Genomic DNA, 13,255 nt, shown 5'->3' with positions numbered 1-13,255 from the left:
TTAATCTGGGTGAAAAAAAGGCATTAGGGGCTAGGGTTTCAGATTTGGAAAAAACACATCAATCAATTTTTGCCAATAAGAATATAGCTATAAAGTCTTAAATGATTGAACCAATTCTTATCTCACTTTTGCTCTAGAGCTGCACTGTTCTGTATGGGAATTAACTATCCACATGTGGCTATTTAAATTCGAATGGATTCAAATAAGATAAGTCTTAAAATTAAGATCCTCAGTTGCACTGGCCACCTTTCAAGTGCTTAGTAGTCACATGTGACTAGTGGCTCCCATAGCAGACAGCACAAATAAGGAAACCTGTCATCACCACCGAAAGTTCTAGAGCAAGGACTCCCTGCTCTAGAATAACAGTCTTTGTATTTCTAACACCACTAGCTCTCTCACAGGTGTGGAGCTTGCACATATTTTTATTACCTTTTATTCCCATCGTTTGGGGAAACAAAAGCACAGAGGTGATAGGCTTTGCCAGAGCTAGTTCCTAGTTGCTACCATGGCCAGCAGACTACAAATCATGTTTCTTAATTAATTTAGAAATACCTAATTTGTGTTATAAAAACTAAGGCAATTAGATCACTGACTGTATTGCTGTATCACATCATAGAACGTTTTCAAGCATAATCTTATCTAACCAGTCAAATGTACTGAGAGATAGCCAATATAGATAATTTCTCTCCATCTCATAGATGAAGAAAATGAAGCTCACAGCAAAAGTGACAGAGGCAGGACTAGAACCCAGGTCTGCTCTGTTCTGGTCCTGTATTCCACACTATGCTACCCTGCTTCTGAGTATCCGAGTCATTTACCATCACACGACAGGGATTCCAGCACTCTGTCTTAATTTTCCCAGAAGCAGCAGGGTTCATTTGTGAACTTTTACTAGTCCAAACTCCATCAACTTAGACATGAACTGCTGAGCTCTAAAACAAAGGTAGGATGAGTGAGGCGACATCACTAAACTAGTTAGTGGCAGCGCTGTAAATAGTACCAATGCTCCTGAATCACGCACAGAGACAGGCAGTGTTCTGTACTGAAAACATATTACAGGCTTTGGGGTTGGTCGTATATGGGTCCAAATTTAGCTTCCGCCACTTTCTTTGTGACCTTGTGCCACTTATCGAACATACTTGAGTTTCCGTTTCCTTATCTGCAGAATGGAAAGAACTAATTCTGAGGCTTACTGATGAGCGTAAAGTGACAGAACAAATAGACCCAGAGGCACATCCTCAGTACATATGACCATTTGTTCTTGTGTCCCATCCCCCTCTACTACTACGCATGTTGTTGTCTGAGAGTAGAGAAGGTGAGGTCTTAAAATCATTGTTCTCTTGAAAGCATACTTTCAGTTAATGCCTCTCAACTTTAAGTGCATGAAATACCTGGGGATCTGGTTAAAAGGCTGATTCTGATCCAGTAGGCCTGCCGTGGGTCCTGAGATCCTGCCTTTCTGCTAAATGCCAGAGGATGCCAGTGCAGCTTGTCTGTAGATCACACCTTAAGAAGAAGGCTTAACATAACACTAACAACTACCACCACTTCCACTGCCATGATGCTGCAAGAGCAACAGAGAGCAGATATGTAAATACCTCTGCTTGAATTAGCACTTTGGGCCCACTCTCTCCACCCCTCTCCCCCGCCACCGTAAAACCTTGGTTAATTTTCCTAGCTGAAATCTGCCACTTCTCTGAATGCCTACAGCAAATTTTTATTCTCTCTCCCACAGCATTTGGAGCTTCTGCTTCATAGTATGGATATTTATATCAATATATTACTGCACTTTGAAGATAGTACCAAAGGCATATAGTAGGTACATAAAAAAATATATCCAAACAAATCTGTATTATAGAGAGAAAACCTAAAAGGGGAGACAAAGCTTATTTGCAGTTGGGGAAGCAGCTTTATTGTGTGGTCCTGAGAAAGCTGTGCTTTTCTCTGTGTCTTTGCGTTTACTTGCATGGGTGTGGGAGCAAGACAGTGATGAACAGGATCTCAGAGATTTTTTGGAAAAAATAAGTTCAAACAACATTAACAGAATTCCCAAGTAATGGAGGGTGGGAAGGAAACTTTCTTTGGTCCAGAAACACCATATAAGTTCTGGAAGGAATGGAATAGTTTGCATGATACTAAACATACTGTAACAATTAAAAACTCTGGACATAATATAAAAAAACAACTGTTTGAAGGCTCTGAAGAGCAGCCAAAAAGCAGGCAGAAGTTGAAAGAGATGTAACTCTTAAAAGGAGCTAGCAGTGGGGGCACCTGGATGGCTCAGTTGGTTGAGCATCCAACTCTTGATTTCAGCTCAAGTCATGATCTCAGTATCATCAGACTGAGCCCCAAGTCAGGCTCTACTCTGGGTGTGGGGTCTGCTTAAGATTCCCTCTCCCTCTGCCTCTGCCCCTCCCCTGCTTGTGTTGCATTCTCTCTCTCAAAAAAAAAAAAAAAAAAAAAAAGAGCAGCATACAAAGACATTAGGTGTCTAATTGCTAATTGCTTTAATTTGTGGTGTTAAAAGGTGGGGCTGGACATAGTGAAGAGATGGTGAAATTTAGGAGAGAGATAGAAACTAAAGAATAACTGGGGAGTGCCAGTCACGGTATGGTGGCAGAAGCACTACAGGCTACCTCTCTCACTGACCACAAGTAAAAATTGTGGACAAAATACAATTACCCTGTAATCAGTCTGATTCTATAAAAATAAAATGAGGCAGGGATCCCTGGGTGGCGCAGCGGTTTGGCGCCTGCCTTTGGCCCAGGGCGCGATCCTGGAGACCCGGGATCGAATCCCACATTGGGCTCCTGGTGGGTGCATGGAGCCTGCTTCTCCCTCTGCCTGTGTCTCTGCCTCTCTCTCTCTCTCTCTATCATAAAAAAAAAAGAAAAATAAAATAAATAAAATAAAATAAAATAAAATAAAATAAAATAAAATAAAATAAAATGAGGCAAATTATAAAGGGAAACAGGGCAGCCCAGGTGGCTCAGCGGTTTAGCGCCGCCTTCAGCCCAGGTTGTGATCTTGGAGACCCGGGATCAAGTCCCACATCGGGCTCCCTGCATGGAGCCTGCTTCTCCCTCTGCATGTGTTTCTGCCTCTCTCGTGCGCACTCTGTGTCTCTCATGAATGAATAAATAAAATATTTTAAGAAATAAAAAAAATAAAGGGGAGCAAAACTTGGAGATAGCAGCTACATAGAGGTGAATCTGTATCTCATGGAATTACCCTAAGGGTGGACCCACTCACACAGCTGCACATTGGGGCAGACAGCTGGAACTGTGATAGAAACCCCATCTTTCTTAGTAGAGGAACCTTGAAAGAGGAGCCCTTTGGAGACTGGAAAGGAATGGAATATGAGAGAAGATTGCTGGAGAAGAGATTTCCTAATTCTGGGTATGAAACCACATAAGTCTCAGGCCTACTGTGAGCTGCACATGGGTAGGATGGACCAAACCAGCAGAACACAGGCTTTGTGAACTACACGGAGATCCACACCACCACAGACCAAAGGAGAGACGGAATTTGCAGCTTTAATCTAATAACCACAGTGATTGCCTGCAAAACAAAAACCTCAGTGTTCTCCAGAAGATTATAAAAGAACCCAGCATCTACACAACATAATATCATAATACTAAAGATATAATCCAAAATTTCTCAGCATACAGAGAACCAGCAAAATGTAACCAGTTCTGAAGGGAAAGCACAGATGCCAACCCCAACATAACCTAGATTGTTGGAATTATCAGACAAATTTAAAAGCCTGTATTATAACAATATTCCATAAAAATTAATGGAGAGAAAAGAAAAACTATGAACCCAAAAATTAATATCCTGAAAAAAATTAATATCCTGAAAAATTATCCTTTAGGAATGAAAACAAAATCAAGAGATTGTCAGATGAAAGAAAAATAAGAGAATTTCCAAGAGATCTGATTTAAGAAATGATAAGGAAGGTCTTCTGGCTGAAGCAAAATAATACCAGAAAAAAACTAAAATCTTCAGGAATGAAGGAAGAGCAGCAGAAATAGTAAATATCTGCATAATTTTCCCTCCCACATTCTTTAAAGTATGTGAGTGTTGAAAGCAAATATTAAATGTTGTCTAGTGTGGTTTTCAGCTGGTTTTCTCTTCAACCTGAAGAGCTTAGTTTATCATTTCTTACCATAAGAGTCCCCTTGTGACAGGTTTTCCCAGTTTTCATTTATCTGGAAATATCTGTATTTCACCTTCCTTTTTAAAAAAAAGATTTATTTGAGAGAGAGTGTGCACATGTGTGGAGCGGAGAAGCAGAGGGAGAGGGAGAGAGAATCTCAAGTAGACTCCCCACTGAGTGCAGAACCCAGTGCAGAGCTCAGTCTCACAACCCCGAGATCCTGACCTGAGCCCAAACCAGTCAGCCACTTAACCACCTGTGCCACCCAGGAGCCCCTCACCTTCATTTCTGAGAGATATTTTGCTGAATATAAAATTCTGGAATGATGATTTTATTTTCTTTTGGCATTTTAAAGAATGTAATTCTATAGTCTTTTGCCCTTCATTGGAAGGTCAGCTGTTATTTTTATTGTTAGAATCCTATATGTAATGTATCTTTCTCCTAATGGGTTTTTTTCCTCCTTTATATAAAAATTGTGGTGAAATACACATAACATAAAATTCATCATCTTAGTTTATTTTTAAGTGTCCAGGTCAGTAAGTGGTAAGTACTTCCACATTGTTATGCAACCAATCTCCAGAACTCTTCTCATCTTACAAAACTGAAACTCTCCCCAAGTTAAAAATTCTACATTTCACCTTTCCCCTGCTTCCCAACACCCCCCTTTCTACTGTCTGTATGAATTTGACTTCTCCAGGTAACTCACATAAATGCAATCATATAGTACTTGTCTTTTTTGCGAGTGGGTTTTTGCACTTAGGATAATGTCTTTAAGGTTCATCCGTGTTAAAACACATGTCAGAATTTCCTTCCTTTTTTATGGCTGAATAATATTTCATTGGCTATTTATGCCACATATGTTTATTTCATCCATCAGTAGACACCTTGGTTGCTTCCACCTTTTGGCTGTTGTGGTTAATGCTGCATGAACCTGGATGTACAAGTACTCTTCCAGGACTCAGCTTTCAATTCTTTAGGATATATATCCAGAAGTAGAATTGCTGGATACTCTGGTAATTCTGTTTTCAATCTTTTGAGAAACTCCCATACTGTTTTTTCATTATGGCTGTACCATTTTGCAACCGTGCACAAGAGTTACTGTTTCTCCACATCTTTGCCAATATTTGTAATTTTTTAGTAGTACCATCCTAATGGCTGTGAGGTAGTATCTCATTGTGGTTTAGAGTGGGGGGGAGTGAGCTTCGAGTTTGTTTGGTTTGGGTTTGTTTGTTTGTTTGTTTGTTTGTTTTAGAGGGGGAAGGGCAGAAGGAGAGAGAGAATCCAAAGCAGGTTCCATGCCCAGTGCAGAGCCCAATGCAGGGCTTGATCTCGCAACCCCTGAGATCATGACCTGAGCTGAAATCAAGAGTTCAATGCTTAACCAACTGAGCTACCCAGGCACTCCTCACTATGGTTTTTATTTATATTTCTATAATGATTAGTGATGTTCAGCATCTTTTCATGTATTTGTTGGCTATTTGTATATCTTTAGAGAAATATCTATGTAGGTCTCTGCCCATTTTTTTTTTTTTTTAAATCTGGTTGGTTTGTTGTTGTTGTTGTTGCTGTTAGGTTGTAGAAGTTCTTTTTATATTCTGGATATTAACACCTTGCCAAATATGATTTACAGATCTTTCCCCCATTCTGTAGATTGCCTTTCACTCTGCTGATTGTGTCCTTTGGTGCAGTTCAATTTATCTATTTTTATTTTGTTCCCTGTGCTTTTGGTGTCATGTATTTAAAAAAAAAATCATTGCCAAATCCAATGTCCGGAAGCTTTTTCTCTGGTGTTTTCTTCTCAGAGTTTATAGTTTTAGCTCTGAGGTCTTTTTGTTAAATTTTTATATATGGTGTCAGGTAAAGCTCTAACTTCCATTTTTGTGCATATGCATATCTAATTCTCCCAGCACCATTTGTTGAAAATATTGTCCTTTTTCCCATTGAATGGTCTGAGCACCTGTGCTGAAAATCACTAGATCATATACGTGAAGGTTATTTCTGGGCTCCATATTCTATTCTATTGGTGTAGATGTCTATCTTTGCGCCAGTACCACATTTTTAATTACCATAGCTTTGTAATAATATGTTTTGAAATCAGGAAGTACGAGGCCTCTCACTTTGATCTTTGTTTGCAAGATTATTTTGGCTATTTGGGCTTCTGTCTGTTTGATGACTTTTTTTTCTTTTTTTTTTAGCAATTTGACTATGATATCCCTTGAGATGTTTTTCTTTGGGCTTCACTTAGCTTTCTGATTCTATTTGTTCTTTTTGATCTAGTACAGCAAAATTTCTACCAATATTTTTTCAAGTTTTTTTTTCTGCCCCATTCCATCTCTGCTTTCCTTCTATTCCTCACATTAGACCACTTGATACTGACCCATACATCACTGATACTGTGGTATCAATGATACTATTCATTTTTTAAAAATCTGATTTCTTCTCTGTGCTCATTTTGGATAATTTTTTTAAATTGATTTTCCAGTTCTAGAATCCTCCCCCTTTTCACCTACCCCACAATTTTATTTACCTTTTTTAAAAAATAATTTTTGAGGGGATCCCTGGGTGGCTCAGTGGTTTGGTGCCTGCCTTTGGCCCAGGACGTAATCCTGGGGTCCCGGAATCAAGTCCCACGTCAGGCTTCTGCATGGAGCCTGCTTCTCCCTGTGCCTGTGTCTCTGCCCCCCTCTCTCTCTCTCTCTCTGTGTGTCTCATGAATAAATAAATAAAATCTTTTAAAAATAATAATAATTTTTGAGAGGTATTTGAAGTACAGTCAATGTGAATATACATCAAGTTTCCTCATGCCCCTTTGTGATCCATACTTTCTTCTACCTCATTCCTCAGGGACCACTGACAATATTTCTATCACTACATTAGTTATCATTTTCTACAATTTTGCTTGAGTGGAATCATATAGTATTTACTATTTTCCTTATTTCTTTCACTCAACATAATGCTTTTGGGATTCATCCATGTTGTTATATGTATCATTAGTTGTTCCTTTTTATTGCTGAGTAGTAATTCATTGTACCTTTATATCACAATTTACTGATCCATTCTTATGTTGATGGGCACTTGGATTTAGTTTTAGCTATTACAAATTAGATACATTTGTACATAAATAGTCACTAACAAGTGTAGACATTTGCTTCATTTCTCTTGGGTAAATATCTACAAAACCAGGCCTAGGTGGTTTTATTGGTAAATTCTATCAAAAGGGTAACACAAATATTACCCAAATTCTTTCAGAAAATAGAAGAGGGGATCCTTTTGCAACTCATTTTTTTTAAGGTGCAACTCATTTTTTGACACCAAAATAACCCTACTACCAAAACCTGACAAAGATTACAGGAAAGAAAATCAGAAGGTAATATTCCCTGTGGATATAGATGCAGAAATCTTTTCTTTTAAAAAAATTAGTAATCAAATCCAACTTAAAAATATATATTTAATATGTATGTGTGTTCCCTAATATGTATTTAAATATAGTAGGGAGTGTATGTGTGTATATACATCATTAGGGATAATAGTTCATGATAAAGTAGTGTTCATCCTAGGAATGCAAGATTGGTTTTACATTAAGAAGCCAACCAGTGTAATTAATCACATCAAGATCATAAGGAGAGGGGTGCCTGGGTGGCTCAATCAGCTAAGTGTCAAGTGTCTTACTCTTGATTTCCACTCAGGTCATGATCTCAGGATTGTGAGATCGAGCCCCGAGTTAGGCTCTGCACTGGGCATAGAGCCTGGTTTACATTCTCTCTCTCTCCCTCTCTCTCTCCCTCTCCTTCTGCCCCTCCTCCCTCCCTTTCTCCTTCTCTCCCCTTCTCTCTCTATCCCTCTCTCTTCTATCCCCCACCTCTCTTTTTAAAAAAGGAGAGAAAATAAGGAGAAAAACAATGTAATCATCACATTAGTAGGTGCAGAAAAAGCATTTATCAAAACTCAATGCCTCTTCATAAAAATTTTCTTAGCAAACTGTAAATAGAGGAGAACTCCTTCAAATTAATAGCAGACTGCTAAGGATAACCTACAGCTAATATTATACCTAACAGAGAAATATTAAACATATTCTCATAATACTAAGGACAAGGACAGAATACCTGCTCTCACTTCTGCTCAACATTGTACAGAGGGGATGCCTAGGTGGCTCAGTGGTTGAGTATCTGCCTTTGGCTCAGGGTATGATCCCGGGTCCGGGGATAAGTCCCACATTGCGCTTCCCTGCATGGGGCCTCTGCCTCTCTCTCTTGAATAAATAAATAAAATCTTAAAAAAAAAAAAAAAAAAAACATTGTACAGGGGCTATAGCCTGTCCAATAAGGAGACAAAAAATGTAAGAGGCACAAAGATGAGACGGGAAGACATAACACTGTCTCTACTTGCAGGTAACTTGATGGTTTATATAAAAATTTTAAAGAATCTAGAAAACAACTATTATAATGAAGAAGTGAATTTAGCAAGGTCACAGGATAAAGGATTATTATATGCAAATTAATTTTTACATACTAGCAGCAAACATTTGGAAAATGGACTTTAAAAAAATTCTCCATATAATGATGCCAAAAAAACATGGACTGCTTAGGAATAAAAAAAGATACACAAGACCTCATCACCGAAATCACTATCAAACACTTCTGAGGGAAACTAAAGACTTAAATATGGAGAGTGATATGCTATAGTTATGAATTGGAAGACCCAATATTATTAAAATGGCAAATCTTCCCAAATTGATCTATAGCTCCAATGCAGTCCAAATAAAAATCCCAGCTAAGCTTTTTCATAGAAATTGAGAAGCTAACTCTAAAGTTGATATGCCACTCCAAACAACTTAGAATAACCAAAATGATTTTTTTAAAGAACATGATGAAGTTGCAAGATTTATACTACCTGATTTCAAGACTTGCAAACAACCAAACTTTGTCTTTCTTTGTCTTTCTTCTTTAAGACCATGTTGTATTGATGAAAAGGTAAACATACAGAGCTCACTAGAACAGAATAATGAGGTATGTGTGTGTGCACACACACATGCATGTGTTGACAAAGGTGCCAATAGGGACTGAAAGGCTTTTCAACAAATGGTGCTGGAATAGCTGGATATCCATATAGGAATTAAGGAAAAAAAAAAAAACTTTATTGTTACCACACTACTCAAAATTAAATGTGTTTAGAGACCTAAATCTGATTCTATGAAATGTCTAGAAGAAAACATCTTTGTGATCTTCGGGTAAGCAAAGATTTTTATCATAGGATACAAAGGAATCATAAAAGAAAATAAATTGATAAAGTGCTGAACAAAATTAAAACTTTTGTTCTTAAAAAAAAAAAACTTTTGTTCTTCAAAAAGCCCCATTAAGAAAACAAAATGCCGGGATCCCTGGGTGGCGCAGTGGTTTAGCGCCTGCCTTTGGCCCAGGGCGCGATCCTGGAGACCCGGGATCGAATCCCATATCGGGCTCCTGGTGCATGGAGCCTGCTTCTCCCTCTGCCTATGTCTCTGCGCCTCTCTCTCTCTCTATCTCTCTCTCTGTGTGACTATCATAAATAAATAAAAATTTAAAAAAAAAAAGAAAACAAAATGCCAAGTCACAAAATATGAGAAAATACTCAAATATATCTGACAAAGGATTTATTTCTAGAAAATATAAAGCACTATTATAACTTAAGACAAACAACCCAATTTTTTTTTAATGGGCGAAAGATTTGAATAGACATTTCACCAAGAAAAGATACAGAAATGGCAAATGCAAAGATGTCAAATCACTAGGGAAATGTAAATTAAAACCTCTGAGTTTTGCTTCATCTCCACCAGAATGGGTAAAATAAAAAAGACTGACAATGCCAAATGTTGATAAATGGTGTGGCCTTACTGCTCCTGATATTCACGTTACATAGGTGCTCTGGAAAAAAAGGGATAATGCTTTACAGTTTACAAAACACTATCACGTTAGTTACCTCAGGCAATCTTTGAAATAATCTCATAGAGCTACATCTTTAAAAAAAAAAAAAAAAAGATTTTATTTATTTATTTCTTTTAGAGACAGCACAAGTAAGGGGAAAGAGAGAGGGAGAAGCAGACTCCCTACTGAGCAGGGAGCTGTATGCGGGCTGGATCCCAGAACCCTGAGATCACAACCTGAGCTGATGCTTAACTGACTGAGACATCCAAGAACCCTTTTTTCTTTCTTTCTTTCTTTTTTTTTAATTTTTAAGTAATCACACCCAACATGGGGCTCAAACACACAATCCCAAGATCAAGAGCCACATGCTCCACTGACTGAGCCAGCCAGGTGCCCCTCATAGAATTACTTCTGAGTGAGGACTTGGGAGAGAGAACCATCATCTCTGCCTAGCATAGACATAAAGATGTCTGTTTGGATTACTATCATGAAAGAGTATTTACTGAGGCTAATAATAACCAATCTTTTATCTATTCCTTTTTTCATTTATGGGGGAACCTCTCATATTGTACAATAAATTAAGCACTTCAGAGATTAAACTAGGAATTATTTATTTTTTACTGTAGTTGCAGCCACTGTTCTTCCTTCAAGTACTGGATATGCATTCTGGCTAAAATGACTACAGTTCTCAAAATCTGGCTTTTCCACTGAGCAAAAATAAGTAACTCCTCAAAGTAGTAACTATTGCCAAGGAAGGAGTTTTGAACTGACACCGTGAAGATGAGCAAAGTCCTTTTTGTCTTTGGGGACCAGTTAGCTTCCCCGGATTTATTTTTGCCCTCCAGTTTTTAGGGCCTCATTTCAGATTCCAGACCTTCTCTGTCTTCCTATTTCAAGGAGGCTGTTAAACCTGCAACAGATGATACATTGTGATGAGTCACATGCCTCCAAAAGCCGTAATTCTGGGGAAGGGTGGGGGGCAGGGGAAGTGAAGTGTCAAGTGATGAGATTCCAGACTCAGTGCATCACTGACCCTGCAGCGATACTCTGCAGAAAGATGGTGGGTACAAAGTAAAATCAGAAATGGCAAAAGAGAACTTACCTTTGATTAGTCATTTGTAAGAGGTCTTAGTGACTCATTCACCCAGTAGCTTTGATTGACCAGAGACAGAGAATATTACAACTTCTAGTTTCACTCATTTCATATATATAACTTTGCTCCAAAACCACAACGAGAAGGCAAGCTCAAACTTGCAGCCAGAAGGCCTTGAGATGCAAAGATCACCTCACCTCTTAGAGATTAGGAGACAGCATTTTCTGCATTTTCTTCCCTCACTGGAAGGATCCCTGTGGAATGGGTTAAATGCAGAAGGATGGTCCACATGACCTCTTAAGATTGCCAGTGACAGTTACAGAGCTAAATGGTGGTTAATTTACTTACAACCATTTGTGTATTCTCTTTCTTTAAATAGGAACAGATCCATTAAAATCAAACTGGGCTCTTCATCATGAAGGTACTAGGAGTAGGGTGGAAAAGAGTGAAATGTGGTGTCGTGTGGTACATAAAACTATATGGAAAAATGCCAAAGAGCTATTGCCAAATAAAGTGATGAGGAAAACTAGGAAAGCATTCCTTTAATTTAATTTTATTTACATTTGTTTTTATTTAAGTTCAGTTTGCCAACGTGTAGTATAACACCCAGAGTTCATCCCATCAAGTGCCCTCCTCAGTGCCTGTCACCCAGTTACCCCAACCCTCCTGCCCACCTCCCCTCTGCTACCCTTTGTTTGTTTCCCAGAGTTAGGTATCTCTCATTGTTTGTCTTCCTAATTTTTCCCACTCAGTTCCCCTCCTTTTCCTTATACCTTTCACTATTCCTTATATTCCACATATGGTTTGAAACCATGTTTGTCCTTCTCCGGCTGACTTACTTCACTTAGCATAACACCCTCCAGTTCCATCCACGTTGAAGCAAATGCGTATTCGTCCTTTCTGATGGCTGAGTGATATTCCATTCTATACATAGACCACATCTTCTTATCCATTCATCTGTCAATGGGCACCGAGGCTCCTTCCACAGTTTGGCTATTGTGGACGTTGCTGCTGGAAGATAAGGGAGAGGCTTCTGGTCCGCGTGAAGATGGGAGTGCCACAAGAGGTGATGCGCTGGCGCCCCCACCAGCTGGCGTTCCCTGGCGTGGGAACGAGAGGCAGGGGCTGCTGGCTGGAGGGAGCGCCTTCTCTCACTCGCCGCCTCCGCGTCCTCCGGGGAGCCCCCGCTCACTGTGCAGCATCTCCCCGCACAGCTCAGCTCGTCCATTGGCTGTTTTTCTCGTGTGATGTGTGAGGGTCATACCTGTCTCTCAGAACCACGAAGGGGATTCAAAATGACCTTGTGTGTGGTGTGCCCGGCACAGTCCCGTGCGTGCTGCTTTTATGAGGCCTCTGGCCAACCCCAGCCTGCAAGAGAAGCCTCTCTCTCTCAGGATCCACCCCTTTCAGGTCTTCGTCTCAGGAAAGCGGCTCAGGACACCATGGTGACATAGACCTCGGTAAAGGTGGACACGGAAATGGTAAAGGCCACAGAAGTCACGAGTGTCAGAATTCCACTCGGGATCACTGCTGAAGAGGGGACACACCGTAGCAACGGCTTTGAGCAGAGCCAGTTCTACTGCCATCTGTCTGTCCGAGTGCATGGCTTTTGGCAATCGTTTCCCTTGTGTAACTCCTTTAAGCTCATTCTTGAAGCAGCAGCCCACGCCCCTCCACACAGGGCACGGCACCATGCCAGGGCACGGGAAGGGTTCCCTGCCCCCCAGGGGCGCAGGGCCGGGTGGAAGTGCTGGACCCAGGCCCCGACAGCTCTAACACGAGGCAGAACAAGTGTTTTGGTGGAAGTACAGCCTGCGGTGGGAGCAAAGGGAAAGGAGGAGGCCTGTAACAACTTTGTGGAGCTAAAAGGCTTTTTTTGATATTTTGTGTAAGATTCTGATGCCTCAATGAAGCATTCCAGAGAAAGGTAAATAAGACAGGTCCAGCCAAAGACCAGGTGGGACACATTTAGGGATGAGTGAGTAGCTCCGGGAGCTCAAGAGGAGGAGGAGGATGCCAGGGCAGCATGACGTTGGAATGTGAGCTGGTGGGTCCCAACGGGGAAGGGTTTCAATCTACTGACCAGAGCATAGGCCAAGCTCA

General features: G+C 40.1%; 1 protein-coding gene across 1 annotated transcript in view; it reads left to right on the top strand.

The window, feature by feature from the left end:
- Nucleotides 1-13,255, top strand: part of GAB2 (GRB2 associated binding protein 2) — a 192,414-nt gene that overhangs the window by 165,445 nt on the left and 13,714 nt on the right. The window lies entirely within an intron of this gene.

This window comes from Canis lupus, chromosome 23 (genome assembly GCF_048164855.1).
Source record: "Canis lupus baileyi chromosome 23, mCanLup2.hap1, whole genome shotgun sequence".
NCBI classification, from domain to species: domain Eukaryota; kingdom Metazoa; phylum Chordata; class Mammalia; order Carnivora; family Canidae; genus Canis; species Canis lupus.
This window is presented reverse-complemented; position numbering and strand designations above follow the sequence as displayed.